Source organism: Scyliorhinus torazame, unplaced genomic scaffold (assembly GCF_047496885.1).
Source record: "Scyliorhinus torazame isolate Kashiwa2021f unplaced genomic scaffold, sScyTor2.1 scaffold_1503, whole genome shotgun sequence".
NCBI classification, from domain to species: Eukaryota; Metazoa; Chordata; class Chondrichthyes; order Carcharhiniformes; family Scyliorhinidae; genus Scyliorhinus; species Scyliorhinus torazame.
Genome location: NW_027309230.1, coordinates 12,499 through 29,822, shown reverse-complemented (window position 1 = coordinate 29,822; position 17,324 = coordinate 12,499). Strand labels below are relative to the sequence as shown.

At 47.5% G+C, this 17,324-nt stretch overlaps 1 long non-coding RNA gene across 1 annotated transcript; it reads right to left on the bottom strand.

Moving 5' to 3' along the window:
* Window positions 1-2,550: 2,550 nt before the first annotated feature.
* Window positions 2,551-16,699, bottom strand: LOC140407367 (uncharacterized). Its single transcript, XR_011939632.1, has 3 exons — window positions 16,537-16,699; window positions 15,970-16,251; window positions 2,551-2,655 (listed from the first exon to the last, which is right to left on the bottom strand). It is a non-coding gene; the product is annotated as an uncharacterized lncRNA (long non-coding RNA).
* Between the last annotated feature and the right edge of the window lie 625 nt (window positions 16,700-17,324).

The window sequence follows — 17,324 nt, the reverse complement described above, 5'->3', positions numbered from 1 at the left end:
GTAGAGTATACCATCTATTTATTCTAAATTCACATCGGCAGTAACAGGGAGGGGAGTATGCCTGTACATTTAATCAAAACTTGTCACACACACCCTTTGCATACCAGTGGTGCTGAGCTGAGCAGGGGTGTTGGTTCAGTCTTTCCTTGAAGCACAAGGTACATTGCCTTGACTAAGATGCACTTCATGTCTGTTGAGACTTATCCAGGAAAATTCCAACCTGATATTCCACCGCAACAGATTAATGTAAATTATGTTCTCCCGAAGGAGTACTGCTCTGACACTGAAAAACCTGCCAGATAAGGAGACTACCTGGCACCGGTCCACAGCAATGTGTGAAAGTTAATGCCGAATGCTGGCCCAAAGGTCTTGAGTGTTCATATGAATCAATTACAAGCATTACGGAGGTTTCTTTCGTTGATGAAATGCTCAACAGACGCTGACTATGAATTTAGTCAAGGATGATGAATGAATGGGAAATTTTATATTCTGTGCACTTGAACTATAGCAAACACAATAGAAGTTATGGATTATGACTGCTCAAACTTGGGATGTGCTATGAGAGAATTTAACAAACAAAACTGGGATATAGCACTGGTGGGTACAGGTCTGTCATTGTATAAAACTGGGATACATTACAATTGGGTAGAGGTCTGTCACTGTAATACTGGGCACTGTTCTGGTGTTACAGGTCTGTCACTGCGTAACACTGGGGTACCACATAACTGATTAAGAACTCTGCCATTGTATAACACTGAAGTTCAGCACTGGTGGTGACAGATCGTTCACTTGGGAAAGATTTGGTGGATACAAGTCTGTTCTCTAAAGCACTTGGGGACAGAATTGGTGGATTTAAGCATGTCATCATATAACACTGGTGAATATTAGTCTGTCCTTGTATAACACTGAGGTACCCAAACTGGTGGGGACAAGTCTGTCACTATATAACACTGTGGTACAGTACTGGTTTCCCTAGGACCGTGTCTATGGGTTCCCTGGTATAGCTCTGTGCAGAGTACCTGTTTGGGCAGTCTGGAGAGAAGCACTTTGACAATATAACGCATCCATCTCAGTTGATGCTAGATTATAGTGGCTAGCACTGCTGCCTCACAGCTCCAGGGGCCCAGGTTAAATTCCGGTCTCAAGTAACTGTGTGGAGTTTCTACGTTTTCCCCTGTGTCTGTGTGAGCTTCCTCCGGTTTCCTCCCACAGTCGCAAAATGTACAGATTAGGTGGATTGGCCATGCTAAATTGCCCCTTAGTGTCCAAAAGGTTAGGTGGGGTTACTATTTATGGGGATAGGGTGAAGGCGTGGGTTTAAGTAGGTTGCTCTTTCAAAGAGCCGGTGCAGACTCGATGGGCCTATACAAAACAGACCCATTGCTTAAAGGATGTCCATGTTTATTCTTTTGCCCTCCTACTTGATTGCAGCATTCAATTGGTCGAGCTTGAAGAGTTTACCATCAATGTGCTAAGTTATGATAATAATAATCTTTATTAGTGTCACAGGTAGGCTAACACCGCAATGATGTTACTGTGAAAATCCCCTAGTCGCCACACTCCGGCACCTGATCAGGTACTGAGAGAGAATTCAGAATGTCCCATTCATCTAACAGCACATCTTTCGGGACTTGTGGGAGGAAACCGGAGCACCCGGAGGAAACCCATGCAGACACGGGGAGAATGTGCAGACTCCACACAGACAGCGACCCAGGCCGGGAATTGAACCGGGTCCCTAGCGCTGTGAAGCAACAGTTCTAACCACTGTGCTACCCATTGTGGAGTCAGGGGCCAAGTAGCAACACAGATAGGAAGCTGGCCACAAACCAGTATTGAGAGGAGAGGTGTAAAAGGTAGCTACTCAAATGGTTAAAGGTGGGAGACATTTTGTTCCACATGGATCAGTGCTGGGACCACTGTTATTCACTATTTACACAAGTGATTTGGACTTTCCAGCTTATTTTTAAATACTTTATATGAATTCCACCTAACATCAGCATTTACAAAATATTCCAATTATTGAACACAAGGCAGACATCCCGAGTGTAAACATGTGTGCAATGCAAATGTAAAGTTGCCATAGTCCCAGATGACCATAGGCTGCTTTCCCCTTTGAGGGAGAGAGATGACATGGGGTGATTTAACCCTAAGGATCACCACACCTCAGGCAAGGGGCAAGGCTGATCATAGATAGGGGAGATCCTGTCAGTAGTACATTTCCGCATTGCTGCAAGAAAAATTGGGATAGTGCTTGTGCAATGACACAACCCTGTTTGATGCCTGCTTTTGATCAGGAAGGGTTCTGTGGTGGAGACATTGCATATTACTGTTATTTGAAAATTGTCATGCAGGAGATAATCTCAAAAGTCTACATTACGATCTGCCCTCTTAACATCAATAGACAGGGAGCAGATGGCCAAATGTCATCAAAATGGTTATTCTTCATCAAAACCACAGAATCAGAGGTTTTACACCATAGGCCATTTGGCCTGACATGTCTGTACTGATTCACATTGCAATAGCATGTTACCTCGTGTCACTCACCCATCTTTTCTCTGTATGCCTGCAAATCTTTCCTCTTCAATTCCCTTTTGAAAGCCATGATTGAATCTGCCTTTGCCTTACTCCCAGGCAATGCATTCCAGATCCTAACCACTGTAAAAAAAAAAAGCTGTTCCTTCTTTTGCCAATTACCATAAATCCGTGCCATCTGGGCTCAATTATTCCACCAATGGGAACAGGTTTTCTCTACCTAATCTATCCGACCCCTCATGATTTTGAATACCTCTATCAAACGTTCTCTCAACCATTTCCTCGCCCAGGAAAACAGCCAGCTTCTCCAATGATTCTACATAACTGAAGTTCCTCATCTCTGGAACCATTGCAATGGATCATCATCTACTGCCTTCATTTCCTTCCAAAAGTATGTTGTCCAGAATTGGACGCAATACTCCAGTTGAGGCCGAACGCCTGTTTACCCCAGTTTATCATAACTTCCTTTCTCTTGTTATTTAAGGTCCACCTGATCTCTCAATCTGCCATGCCATCATGATTTACTTACATGTACACCCAGGTCTTTCTGCTCCTGTCCCCCTTTAGAAATGTACCCTTATTTTATACTGTCGCTACACCTTCTTCCCAGCAAAATTAATCACCTCACTCTACACTGAATTGCATCTGTCACTTGTCTACCCATTCCTTCAAAGTTGCTTCGCAGCGCCAGGGTCCCAGGTTCGATTCCCGGCTTGGGTCACTGTTTGTGCGGAGTCTGCACGTTCTCCCCATGTCTGCGTGGGTTTAAGTTATGATAACAATAATCTTTATTAGTATCACAGGTAGGCTTACATTAACACCGCAATGATGTTACTGTGAAAATCCCCTAGTCGCCACACTCCGGCACCTGATCAGGTACTGAGAGAGAAGTCAGAATGTCCCATTCATCTAACAGCACATCTTTCGGGACTTGTGGGAGGAAACTGGAGCACCCGGAGGAAACCCACACAGACACGGGGAGAATGTGCAGACTCCACAGACAGCGACCCAGGCCGGGAATTGAACTGGGTCCCTGGCACTGTGAAGCAACAGTTTTAACCACTGTGCTACTGGGCTACCCATTGTGGAGTCAGGGGCCAAGTAGTAACACAGATAGGAAGCTGGCCACAAACCAGTAGAGAGGAGAGGGGTAAAAGGTAGCTACTCAAGTGGTTAAAGGTGGGAGACATCTTGTTCCACATGGATCAGTGCTGGGACCACGGTTATTCATTATTCACACAAGTGATTTGGACTTTCCAGCTTTTTTTTAAATACTTTATATGAATTCCACCTAACATCAGCATTTACAAAATATTCCAATTATTGAACACAAGGCAGACATCCCGAGTGCAAACATGTGTGCAATGTAAATGTAAATAAAATCCGACCCCTCATGATTTTGAATACCTCTATCAAATGTTCCCTCAACCATTTCCTCGCCCAGGAAAACAGCCAGCTCCTCCAATGATTCTACATAACTGAAGTTCCTCATCTCTGGAACCATTGCAATGGATCATCATCTACTGCCTTCATCTCCTTCCGAAAGTATGTTGTCCAGAATTGGACGCAATACTCCAGTTGAGGCCGAATGCCAGTTTTACCCCAGTTTATCATAACTTCCTTTCTCTTGTTATTTAAGGCCCACCTGATCTCTCAATCTGCCATGCCATCATGATTTACTTACTTGTACATCCAGGTCTTTCTGCTCCTGTACCCCTTTAGAAATGTACCCTTATTTTATACTGTCGCTACACCTTCTTCCCAGAAAAATTAATCACCTCGCTCTACACTGAATTGCACCTGTCACTTGTCTACCCATTCCTTCAAAGTTGCTTCGCAGCGCCAGGGTCCCAGGTTCGATTCCCGGCTTGGGTCACTGTTTGTGCGGAGTCTGCACGTTCTCCCCATGTCTGCGTGGGTTTCCTCCGAGTGCTCCGGTTTCCTCACACAAGTCCTGAAAGACGTGCTATTAGGTAATTTGGACGTTCTGAATTCTCCCTCCGTGTACCCAAACAAGCGCTGGAATGTGGCAACTGGAGGCTTTTCACGGTAACTTCATTGTAGTGCTAATGTAAGCCTACTTGTGACAATAAAGATTAAAATTAATATATTTATGTCATTTTGAAGTTTACACTATCCTCCTCACAATACTTCTAAGTTTTGTGTCATCTGCAAATTTTGAAATTGTGCCCAGTACACCAAAGTCTAGGTCATTAATATGTATCAAGAGCAGGAACTCTACAAGAAACCATTCACCATTGCTGTTTCCCATCATTCAGCCAATTTTGTATCCATGTTGCAATTGTCTTTTATTCCATGAGCTAACTTTGCACCCAAATCTGTTGTCAAAATGATGTCATGACGTTCCAATCAACAAGAGAAGCCAGAGAGAGAACAGCAAGTGAGATGGAAAGAGAGAGCAGCTGCTCAAGCTAATTTCCACCACCACCTCTACTAGCTGACAACTGATGTCCTCACTGTAGGAGAGACTGCAAGGCTAAAGTAGAGTTCATCTAAAGCTACCTGCGAATTCACAGCCAACGATGAGATCTCACTTCCACCCAGCCAGCTGCAAGAAAGAAACATCCTCAAGATGAGGAATTACCATCAGGTAGTACTGGTGGGTATAGATCTGTCATCATATAACACTGGAGTACAATACTGGTGGATACATGGTCTGTCACTCTATAACATGTGGTACAAAACTGATGGATCTAGGTCTATCAATGTATAACACTGGGTTATAGTACTGGTGGGTACAGGTCTGTCACTGTATAATACTGGGATACAGTACTGGTGGGTATAGGACTGTCACTGTATAGCACTGGGGTACAGTACTGGTGGATGCAGGACTGTCACTGTAAATTCAATGATAATCTATGATTAATCTAGGACAAAGGTTCGGCACAACATCGTGGCCCGAAGGGCCTGTTCTGTGCTGTATTTTCTATGTTCTATGTATAACATTGGGGTACAGTATTGGTGGGTACAGGACTGTCATTGTATAACACTGGGATACAGTACTGGTGGGTATAGGACTGTCACTGTATAACACTGGGATACAGTACTGGTGGGTATAGGACTGTCACTGTATAACACTGGGGTACAGTACTGGTGGGCACAGTCCTGTCATTGTATAACACTGGGGTACAGTACTGGTGGGTACAGGACTGTCATTGTACAACACTGGGGTACAGTACTGGTGGGTACAGTCCTGTCACTGTATAACACTGGGGTACAGTACTGGTGGGTACAGGACTGTCATTGTATAACACTGGGGTACAGTACTGGTGGGTACAGGACTGTCATTGTATAACACTGGGGTATAGTACTGGTGAGGGCAGGTCTATCACTGTATAACACTGGGGTACAGTATTGGTGAGGCCAGGTCTGTCACTGTATAACACTGGGATACAGTACTGGTGGGTATAGGACTGTCACTGTATAACATTGGGGTATAGTACTGGTGAGGGCAGGTCTATCACTGTATAACACTGGGGTACAGTACTGGTGAGGCCAGGTCTGTCACTGTATAACATTGGGGTAGATATTGTGATTGGTTACTTTCAAGGTTGGGTTTACGGAGTGTGTTAAAGGTGGAATGTGGAGAGTAGAAAGGGATTAAGGAAAGAATACAAAGTATGTGTGAAAGCATAGCCACCAATGTTGGAACGATTAAAATTGTTGACGGAGACATGACTGGAGATTGTCAGAATGGAGGAGACTACAGAAATAGAGAGGGACAAAGCTTTTGATGGGATACGAACACAAGGATGAGAATTTCGAAAAAGGTGTGCTGTCTCAATGGGAGCTAATGTGTGTCAGAAAGCATAGGGTAATGGGTGAATAGGCTTAGGACATAGGCAACAGAGGTTTGGATTCATTCAGATTATGGAGTATGCAGGATGGGAAGGGTGGCAGTAAAATCAGCATGGATACTGGGCAAGAAAGAGTGCGTTCCTGGTTATGGGTGACACATGGTCCAGTGACAGGAGTGGTCAGCTGATCCTCAGGAATTAATCTAGTGCAAAAATTGTATATTCTGACAAGGCACGTAGTGACTAATGTTTTCAAGATTTTTTTCAAAGCAACTACCAATGACAAAATCCTCAATGCAGTTGGCTTAAGTCACAGAGCCGGTGAAAACTAAACAGATTGTACTGTATACATTATAATTAGTAAAGCAATATTGTGTGAAAATGGTTGGGAGGAAGGTGTTAATCCAGCTCTCTCGCTATGTCACTCAGTAACCCCGCTGCTCCCAGGGCCATGTGTTACTGACTATTTCCATACCGATGTTAAGGTGGCTTCCTCACACCTCACTATGTAACCATGCTCCCTCCTCCAGCACCGTGTTACTGACCATCTCCACTGATTTTACCCCAGTTCCCTCAGTCACTTAACAACTTCTCCCACCCAGCAACTCCATGTTACTGACTGTATCTCTAATTATGTCAATCCAGCTCCCTCAGTCATCCATCCTCAGCATCTGCTGTTATCATAGAATTTACAGTGCAGAAGGAGGCCATTTGGCCCATCGAGTCTGCACCGGCTCTTGGAAAGAGCACCTACCCAAGATCAACACCTCCGCCCTATCCCTATAACCCAGTAACCCCACCCAACACTAAGGGCAATTTTGGACACGGAGGGCAATTTATCATGGCCGATCCACCTAACCTGCACATCTTTGGACTGTGGGAGGAAACCGGAGCACCCGGAGTAAATCCACGCACACACGGGGAGAACGTGCAGACTCCACACAGACAGTGACCCAAGCCGGGAATCGAACCTGGGCCCCTAGAGCTGTGAATCAATTGTGCTACCACAATGCGACCGTGCTGCCCTAAAATAACCTTTTATTGTCACAAGGATGAAGAGACTGTGAAAAGCCCCTAGTCGCCACATTCCGACGCCTGTTGATTTACCAATGCCATTTCTACAAATCAAACAAACACTTTAAAGTTGGCATTTTCACTTAAAAAGGGATGGTGATGGGACTTCCGGTGACGGCGGGCGGGAGGCGGCCGCACAATGGAGAGCCTCAGTTCGGGAACGGCATTTTCGGGGCATTAAGCCCGGTCCCAGGGTCCACGGAGACGGCAAAAGCAGGGAGAAGGCACAGAGGCGGCACAGTAAAAAAACAAAAATGTCGAGGGTGAGCAAAAAAACGGCCGTAAAAAAAAACAGCTGAAGGTCCGTCGGGGGGTGGAAAGGTCACCACGGGGTCACCAAGGAAAATGGAGGCTGGAGCATCAGAGGAGGCCGCATTGCTTACGGCTGAAGAAATAACTACGGTGATGGCTGCGGAGTTCGAAAAGCAGTTGGCGCAGATTGCGAAATGCATGGAGACGGTGAGGAAGCAGATGAGGGAGGTTTTGAGTGTGCTGATGGAGGTGGCGGTTTCCCCGGTGAGGGCGGAGGTGGCGAGCGCAGTGGCAGAGGTGCGAGAGCAAGGGGAGGCGCTGAAGGAAGTGGATGAGTCGTTATTGCAGCACGGTGATCAACTTGCCTCGATGGGGAAGGAGATGCGGAAGGTGATGGGCACTAACAAGGATCTGCGAGGAAAAATGGAAGAGCTGGAAAACAGATCCAGGCGAGAGAATTTGAGGATTGTGGGGCTGCCCGAAGGAGTTGAAGGACCGAAGCCGACTGAGTATTTTGCCGCGATGCTGGCAAAACTATTGGGGAAGGGGGAGGATCCCTCCCGATATGAACTGGATCAGGCGCATCGGTCGTGGAGGCCTGTACCAAAGGCGAGTGAGCCGCCAAGGGTAGTGACTCTGCGCTTCCGTAGGTACAGTGTGAAGGAGAAGGTCCTGAGCTGGGCCAAGCAGAAGCGGGTGGTGCAGTGGGCTGGAGCTGGTATACGTGTATACCAGGACTTTACGGTGGAGCTGGCGAGGAGGCGGGCTGCCTTCAACCGGGTGAAGAGGGCACTGTACATTAGCAAGGTGCGTTGCGGCATTGTATATCCAGCGAAGCTGAGGGTGACTTACAAGCTCAGGGACTTTTATTTTGGAACGGCAGAAGCAGCGGAGGAGTTTGCGAAAGCAGGACTGTGGCAGAACTGACAAATTGAGGAATGGCCATGTGCCGATGTAACCTCATGACTGTATTTTCTTCTTTTTTGTATCACTGCGCGCGGGTATAGAGGCTAAAGGAGCCAATGTTGTATACATTTGGACAAGGGAAGGGACGGGACTTTCACTCGAAATGAGGGCTCTTTGGGGTGTAGATGGATATGCGGGGTTTGTGTGCTAAAAGGGGATCTTTGGGCTTTCCTAGGGCCGGGCAAGGGGGAAGGGGATCTGGGCGGGGGCCTCCACGCTGGCCGGTTTAAGCTGGCCAGTGAACGGGAGTGAGGTGGGGGGAGGGGCTGCGGACCTCGGAGCCTGGCAGAACAGGGTCAGAGTGGTCTAGCCGGGGTGGAAAGTTGGGGGGAAGGAACCGAGGTTGGGAGGAGATGTTTTACAAGAGGCAGTGGACGGGAGGAGCTGGAGACTTTGGGGGGGGGGCCTGTGTAGATTAAGGGTGACTACTGGTAATCCCAGATTCCTTTTTGTCATTTGTTTATGTAAACATGCGGGTTGAGGTTTGGGGGTTGGTGGGCAGATGGGATCGTTGTTATTATGGGGATTGACATATCTTGCTGATTATTGTTATTTGTTGATGGGTGTAAATGTGGGAGAAAATGTGAAAAAGGAGAATTTAAAAAAAATTTAAAAATAAAAAAAGGGATGGTGATAAACCTAATCCATTGTTTTCTTGTTGTCATTCTAGGTCCATCATGTGGTGTTAGTTCAGGACTGATCGCAAGTGTCATGAGCCAGGTGAAAACAACAAGCCCTTATCTTCAGAGAGACCCAGAGATACCGACATTGCTGGGGAGATAGTGGTAGTGGCAATGTATTGAACGATCATCCAGAGGTACACGCGAGTACTACTTTTGGGGGGGGGGGGGGGGGGGGGGGGGGGGGGGGGGGGGGGGTGTAGGAGAGAGAGAGAGAAAAGAGAGGTTACAATGCTATCATGGCAGCTGGTGGAATTTAAATTCAATGAATAAATTTGGAACATAAAGCTAGTTTCGGTAATGGTGATCATGACACCCATCATTGATGATTGCAAAACCCTATCTGGTTCACGACGATCTTTAAGGAAGGAAATCTGCCATCCTTACTCAATCCGGCCTACATGTGACTCCAGGCGTACAGCAATGCGGTTGCCCTCTGTAATGGTCAAGAAAGCCATTCAGTTCAAATAAATTAGGGGTGGGCGATAAATGCTGGCTTTGCCAGCGACACCATGCAAAAAATATACAAAAACTACCAAGGATTTTGTTAGGGTCAATAATTAGAAAATAATTAGAGGGTGATAACCAGAGAAAAAGATAATTGGCAGAAGAATCGTGGGTGCGGGAAATGAGGAGAAATTTGGATAGCGAGTTATCATGATCTGGAAGGTGCTGCCTGAAAGGTGGTGGCAGCACATTCAATGGGAACTTTCAAAAAGGAATTGGACAAATACTTGAAAAGGAAACATTTGCAGGCAATGGCGAAAAACAAGGAGTGTTGGATTGATTGAACAGTTCTTTCAGAGCTAGCCAAATGGGTGGTAAGATTCTAGAGCAATATCAGGGAGAAAGTGATGGAACAGTTATTTCAATTTGCATTTCATTTCAAACACAACTGTTCTACAGGGCAACCTAAAGAAGGGTTTTTTATTTCTATAGTATCTTTCACATCCTTAGGCTTATCCCAAAGCACTTCATAGTTAATGAATCACTATCAAAGTGCAATTAATATTATTTTGTAAGCAAACATAGGAGCAAAATTTACAGATTATACATGTCCACAAACACCAAATATAACAAATAAGTTTGTAGTTTTTTTTATGTCTTTGGTTATGGGTAAACTCTCCTGTTTATCTTTGAATACTGCCATGGTACCTTTTCCATCCTCCTGAGAGTGCTTAACATACCATCTAAAAGAAATGGTCTGATCATTAGCAGATTGCTGTTTGTGGGAGCTGGCTCTGCACAAATGGCTGTTATTTTCTACATTACAACAGTGACGATTCAAAACTACATTCTAGGTTATGCAGTGTTTTGGAATATGCTGAAATTGTGAAAGTCTTTCTACCGTTCAGCTAAGTGTGGGGCAGCACTTACTCTAAAGTGTCAATCAAATTGTCAGAGTGGGAGGCCACAACCTATTGCTCACAGCATTTACGAAGGCTGAAACTTAAACCAATTTCATATATAAAAAGCTTCGAGTCCACCAGACTTTATAGTGTAGAAAATATAAAAAGGCAATCATTTCACGTTGGTTTCTCCAGGCCTCGAGTTGTAAATTTACAAAGCCTCAGCTATAGCAATTATCCTCCAAGTGCCCTCGGGATTTCTGCTTTGCAGCTTTAGAAGAGGTCACATTAAACACAGCTCCACCTTAGCAGCAGAATAGTCCATCACTCATGGTCGTCTAACTCTCCAGTCGTTAGGAAATAACGCATCATCCAATTTACCTCGAGCAGCACCACAGAAGGGCTAATTGATTTATTTTTAAAACAAACAATATAAAAACTCTAACAGTACATAACGTCAGTTCTCTTCATAGCCCACCGACATCAGCCACCACTTCGTAGACTCTATAGGCAACACAATATCTTAATTTAAAAGCAGGCATCATTCATTTAAAATCCAAAAAGGTGCTTAACACAGTACAGACATCCAGCATGATCACAGCAGGTGCTACACGTGTTGTTTGTTCACTGCAACAGCTCCAATGGAACCCTGTTTAAGATTGATGTTTGTACCCCTCAAATCCCACACACCAGATGTAATTCCCCCATTTGAGAATTGGTTTTTAAAAAAACATTATCCACTCAGGTGAATCCCACTCTTAAAAATGATTAGAGCTCCATGTGATTTGATGAGTTTGGCATCCAGTTTGTATTCATAAGGCTCTCTCCCAACACAGCCCTCTGACCACCTCTATACCCAACATCCACCTCATTCTCCATCTATCCGTTTCTCCCTAACTATCAACAGTTCTGTCAGTTATCTCCGTCACACTCCTTGATCCCCTCCCATTCTGTGCTACCAGTTCAGCTAATATCAGTGTGCAATTGACATCAAACTTGAGCTCTTGAACCCCAATGCCATGCCAATCACCATTTGTCCAACAGGTTATGAATGTGCCAGAACTTTCTGCAGTTTAACATTAAGCCATTAAGTTCAGCTTGTCTTAGAACATTACACCTTTAAGTCTCTGATTCCAATACCCCTTCCCACTTCTCATTCAGGCTGAATCGGGGAGTATGCAATGCTGCAGTCCTATGGCCTCATCCAAGCTCAGGCTCAAATCTGGCCCATCAAGACTGCCACCGTCCATCTCTGTAACATCTTCTGCCCAAGCTTGGATCTCACTCCCAATGCAACCAAACTCCAAAAGTAATTTCTCAAACTATTAAACTCCACTCTACACAAACTGTTACTTACCCAGAAATGGGTCACTTGTATCCTTAACCCATTAACTGCTGCGCACTAACCACCATTATCCTCACCAGCCTTCTAATGGCTGTTCACAAACTTTCACTCCTCTCACAATTTTCAGAATTGTTACAGTGCAGGAGGTGGCCATTCGGCCCATTGTGTCAGCACAGGCTCTCCAAATGAACAATTCACAGTGCCATTTTCCTCTGACCCTGCACATTCGTCCTTTTCAGATCACAGTCTAATTCCCTTCTGAATGCTTCAATTGAACCTGCTGCCACCACCCGTGTAAAAATCATCCGAAAATAATTTGCCTGATCACATTTTTACAGCTCAGTGTCTATGTCTTCACCCACACATTCTACTCGCTAATTCAGCATTATTTACTGCTTTTCCTTCTCCCACTCCCACCACTGGGCTGGACATTGTTCCTCACACAATTCCAAACAAAAATACTAAGAACCAGTGTTTCAAGTATTCCTACAGGGTTTTGAGACATCTTGCTGGTAATATCAGCAGGATTCTTAACACCGACCTCCATTTTATTTTGATCTCTTCCAATTTGTCTCTCGCCTTCCCGTCTTTTTCCTTTCAGACTCTAACATCTCTCCCTCTCGCTCTCCCCTCCATTCCTCTCTCTTCACTCCCTCTCCTTCCCCCATCCCTCCCCCTCACTAGCCCTCCCTTCCGGCACACCCTCCCCTTCACTCACACTCTCTTCACCCCGACCCACTCTTCTCCATTTTCTTCACCCCTGCACTCCTCCTCCTCTCCACCCCAACCCTCCCCTCCTCATACACACCCTGCCCTTCTCATCCCCCCACACTCTCAACCCTTCTCCTCCCCCCACCCTCTTGCCCCTTCTCTGCCCCCCCACCCTCTCGCCCCTTCTCACATCCCCACCCTCTCCCGTTCTCCTGTCCACCCTCTCGCCCCTCATTGCCCCCCTTCTCCCTCACTCCACCTCCCGCGCGGTCTCCTCACCCCCTAGCCCCTCCAACTCCTGTCTCACAATTCTCACTCTCAATGTCCTGCCTCACCCTCACGCTCCCAACCCTCTCACTCCCTACCTACCTCCATTCCTCTCACTCACCTACCTCCATTCCCCTCTCACCCCCTACCCACCTCCATTCTTCCCCACGCAATATAAACTTCAGCCGTATCTTTTGTAATGATGTGCTGGGCCACACTTTCATTAAAGCTGGAGATTTGCGGCGCCTCCTCCAGTGAGTTGTATAATTGCCAGGACATACACAGGGATGGTGATAGGGACATTATCTGTAAGGTATGATTCCATGAGTATGCCTATGTTACGTTGTTGCTTGACCAGTCTGTGATACAGCTCCCCAATGTTTGCATCTTGAACGTTTTTAAGCAATCTGATACAACTGCTGGGCAATTTCAGAGTGCATTTAGGAGTCAACCACGCAGCTGAGAAGCCTGGGGTCACATGTAGGCCAGGCCAGGCAAGGACAGCAGATTTCCCTCCCGAAAGGATACTGATGAACCATATGGGCGTTCACGATAATGACCAGTGATACGGTCATCATTTGCCTTTAAACTCAATATTTTTAATGAATTCAAATTACATCATCTGCAGCAGTTGGATTTGAAAGCCGGTCCCCAGATCATAGAACATACAGTGCAGAAGGAGGCCATTCGGCCCATCGAGTCTGCACCGACCCACTTAAGCCCTCACTTCCACCCTATCCCCGTAACTCAAATAACCCCTCCTAACCTTTTTGGACACTAAGGGCCATTTAGCACGGCCAATCCACCTAACCTGCATGCCTTTGGACTGTGGGAGGAAACCGGAGCACCTGGAGGAAACCCACGCAGGCTCGGGGAGAATGTACAGACTCCGCACAGACAGTGACCGAGCAGGGAACCGAACCTGGGACCCTGGCTCTGTGAAGCCACAGTGCTATCCACTTGTGCTACCATGCTGCCCTTAACTTGGGTTGCTGGATTACTAGACCAGTGACAATACCATTCTGTCATCTTCCCTCTCTCTCCCCATCCCCTACACCTTGCAGTCCATCCCACCCTGATACCTGTACCTCCCCAACCCAAGGAGCTCACCCTACTCTATGTTAAAAACAAATTACTGCGGATGCTGGAATCTGAAACCAAAAGAGAAAATGCTGGAAAATCTCAGCAGGTCTGACAACATCTGTAAGGAGAGAAAAGAGCTAACGTTTTGAGTCCAGATGAACCTTTGTGGGAGATATTTATACAGTAGGGTGAGGGAATGAAAGATGAGTCATAGCCAGCCACAGAAACCAAGGGAAAGAGTGCTAAGGCCAGGCCCCAGAGTGAATAAAAGGTGTGAAAGGCCTAACAGCAGAGAAACTAAAATTAGAGGATAAGCTGTTACAGATGTAGATGTGTGGGGATGGGGGACATGGGTGGGAGGGAGGTAAAATGAGAAGGAGGACAGAAACGGGGGATAAGATAGGGGAAAGTGTGGTGGAAAATACATATATAAAGAAAGACAAGAAAAAAATAAAAGGTAAAAGACAGTAAAAATGAAATAGAATGAAAACAAAGGGGTCGGTGGGGTAGAGCTTATAGCCTTCCGGTCTCAACATCGAATTCAACAACTTCAGATGATTAGCTCTACCCCACCTCAACCCCATTGTTTTCATTCCATTTCATTTTAACTGTCTCTTACTTTTTATTTCTTTGTCTTTCTTTATATATATTTCCCCCCAATCTAATCCCCCTTTCCTTACCTATTCTCCCCTTTGCTTCCCCCTTCTCCCCTTTTTCTCATTTTACCTCTCTCCTACCCATGTTCCCCTCCCCCTCAACATCTACATCTGTAACAGCTTACCCTCCGAATTTAGTTTCTCTGCAGTTTGGCCTTTCACTCTCTCTGGGGACTGCCATTAGCACTCTTCCCCTTGGTTTCTGTGGCTGGCTTTGATTCATCTTTCATTCCCTCACCCTACCGTGTAAATATCTCCCACTTTTTATTGCCTTTTAGCTGTGACAAAGGGTCATCTGGACTCAAAACGTTAGCTCTTTTCTCTCCTTAGAGATGCTGTCAGACCGGCTGAGATTTACCAGCATTTTCTCTTTTGGTTCCCCTGTGTTCCTCCTGCCTACCCTTATCCCCCCCCCCCACCCCTCCAGCGACCCTCATCCCCCCCCACCCCTTCCACCGACCCTCATCCCCCCCCCACCACTTCCGCCGACCCTCATCCCCCCCACCACTTCCGCCGACCCTCATTCCCCCACTCCTCCCGCCTACCCTCATCCCCCCTACCCTCGCCCCCCCTACCCACCCTCATCCCCCCCACTCCTCCCATCTACCCTCAACCCCCCACCCCTGACGCCTACCCTCAACTCCCCCACCCCTCAACCCCCCCCCACCCCTCCCACCTACCCTCAACCCGGCCCACCCCTCCCACCTACCCTCAAACCCCCCACCCCTCCCGCCTACCCTCAACCCACCCACCCTTCCCGCCTACCCTCAACCTCCCCACCCTTCCCGCCTACCCTCAACCTCCCCACCCTTCCCGCCTACCCTCAACCTCCCCACCCCTCCCGCCTACCCTCAACCACCCCACCCCTCCCGCCTACCCTCAACCCCCCCACCTACCCTCAACCCCCCCACCCCTCCCGCCTACCCTCAACCCCCCCACCCCTCCCGCCTACCCTCAACACCCCCACCCCTCCCGCCTACCCTCAACCCCCCCACCCCTCCCGCCTACCCTCAACCCCCCCACCCCTCCCGCCTACCCTCAACCCCCCCACCCCTCCCGCCTACCCTCAACCCCCCCACCCCTCCCGCCTACCCTCAACCCCCCCACCCCTCCCGCCTACCCTCAACCCCCCCCCCTCCCGCCTACCCTCAACACCCCCACCCCTCGCCTGCTCCTACCCACCCTCATCCGTCCACTCGCCCGCCCGCCGCTGCATCGTCCCCCTCCCGGTCTTACCTCCTGCTCACTCTCCAGGCCGCTGAAGCTCCAGACCGCCAGGGTCTGCACGATCAGGATGGCGACGGCAGCGGCCGCGGCCGCCCGGTATCTCCGAGCGACTTTCCGAGGCCTGATCCTGACCACCATCTTCCCCAGACCGGGGCTGTGCGGGTTCCCGAGGGCGCGGGGCCGCGGGACCCCGAGCGGGGGCGCGCGGCGCGCCTCCCAGCCGCCGGCAGTTGGCGGGATCCCGAGCGCGCCGGCAGTTGGCGGGACCCCGGAATGACAACACTGACAACCCTGCAGAAGGGCAGAGATTACATTTGGGGTTGAAAAATAAGGAGATCTGAGGCCATCTGCAAAATCAAAATCAAAATGGAATTTAAAAAAAGAAAATGCTGGAAAAGTTCAGCAGCGTCTGGCCAGAGAGAAACAAGCTTAGCTTTCCGAGCCCAATGTGGCTTCTTTAGAAGCTAAATGAGTTAGATGAGCCTAAAGATCTGTGATTACCAATACATAGCTCACTGAAAGTTAATAACACCGGTTAGGAAGGCCTTAACTAAAGCAGACCAAACGGAAAAGTACCTTATATCGACCCTTGGTTATGCCACACTTGAGCACTGCACAGCTCTGGTCTCCATTAATAATAAAGGAGTGGGGTGGGTGCACACTACAGGGGTGCAAACAAAGGAGACTGGTGAACGTATTGCAGTAACCATTCACCAGGTATATAACTGTATCACGCTGTTGCCCATGTGGGCTCCACCTATGGACCATTGTAAGGTATTATCTGTAATGTATCATGTTGGTACCTTGCAGGCTCCGCCCCTGGCTCAACCCCTTGAGGGGAGGTATAAAGAGCAGTCTCCCTGTAGGCGGCTCTCATTAGCAGACCAGACGCAGGCAGGCACTGGTCTAGTTGATTAAAGCCACAGTTTACTTCTACTATTGGTTTCGCGTGAATTGATGGTCGCATCAGAGACCAAAAGAGATAACAAGTGCCAACTTGCCATAAGATCATAAGAAGTCATAAGAAGTGACAGCAGGAATATCCCACCCAGCCTGACCTTTCAATAACATCAACAGCTGATAATAAAAATCTTTATTGTCACAAGTAGGCTTACACTGCAATGAAGTTATTGTGAAAAGCCCCAAGTTACCACATTCCAGCACCTGTTCAGGTGCACAGGGAAAGAATTTAGAATGCCCAAATTACCTAGCAGCACATCTTTTGGGAGGAAACCGGAACACCCGGAGGAAACCCATTCAGACACAGGAAGACCGTGCAGACACCACACAGACTGTGACCCAGCCGAGAATCGAACCTGGGACTCTGCCGCTGTGAAGCCACAGTGCTAACCACTGTGCTACCA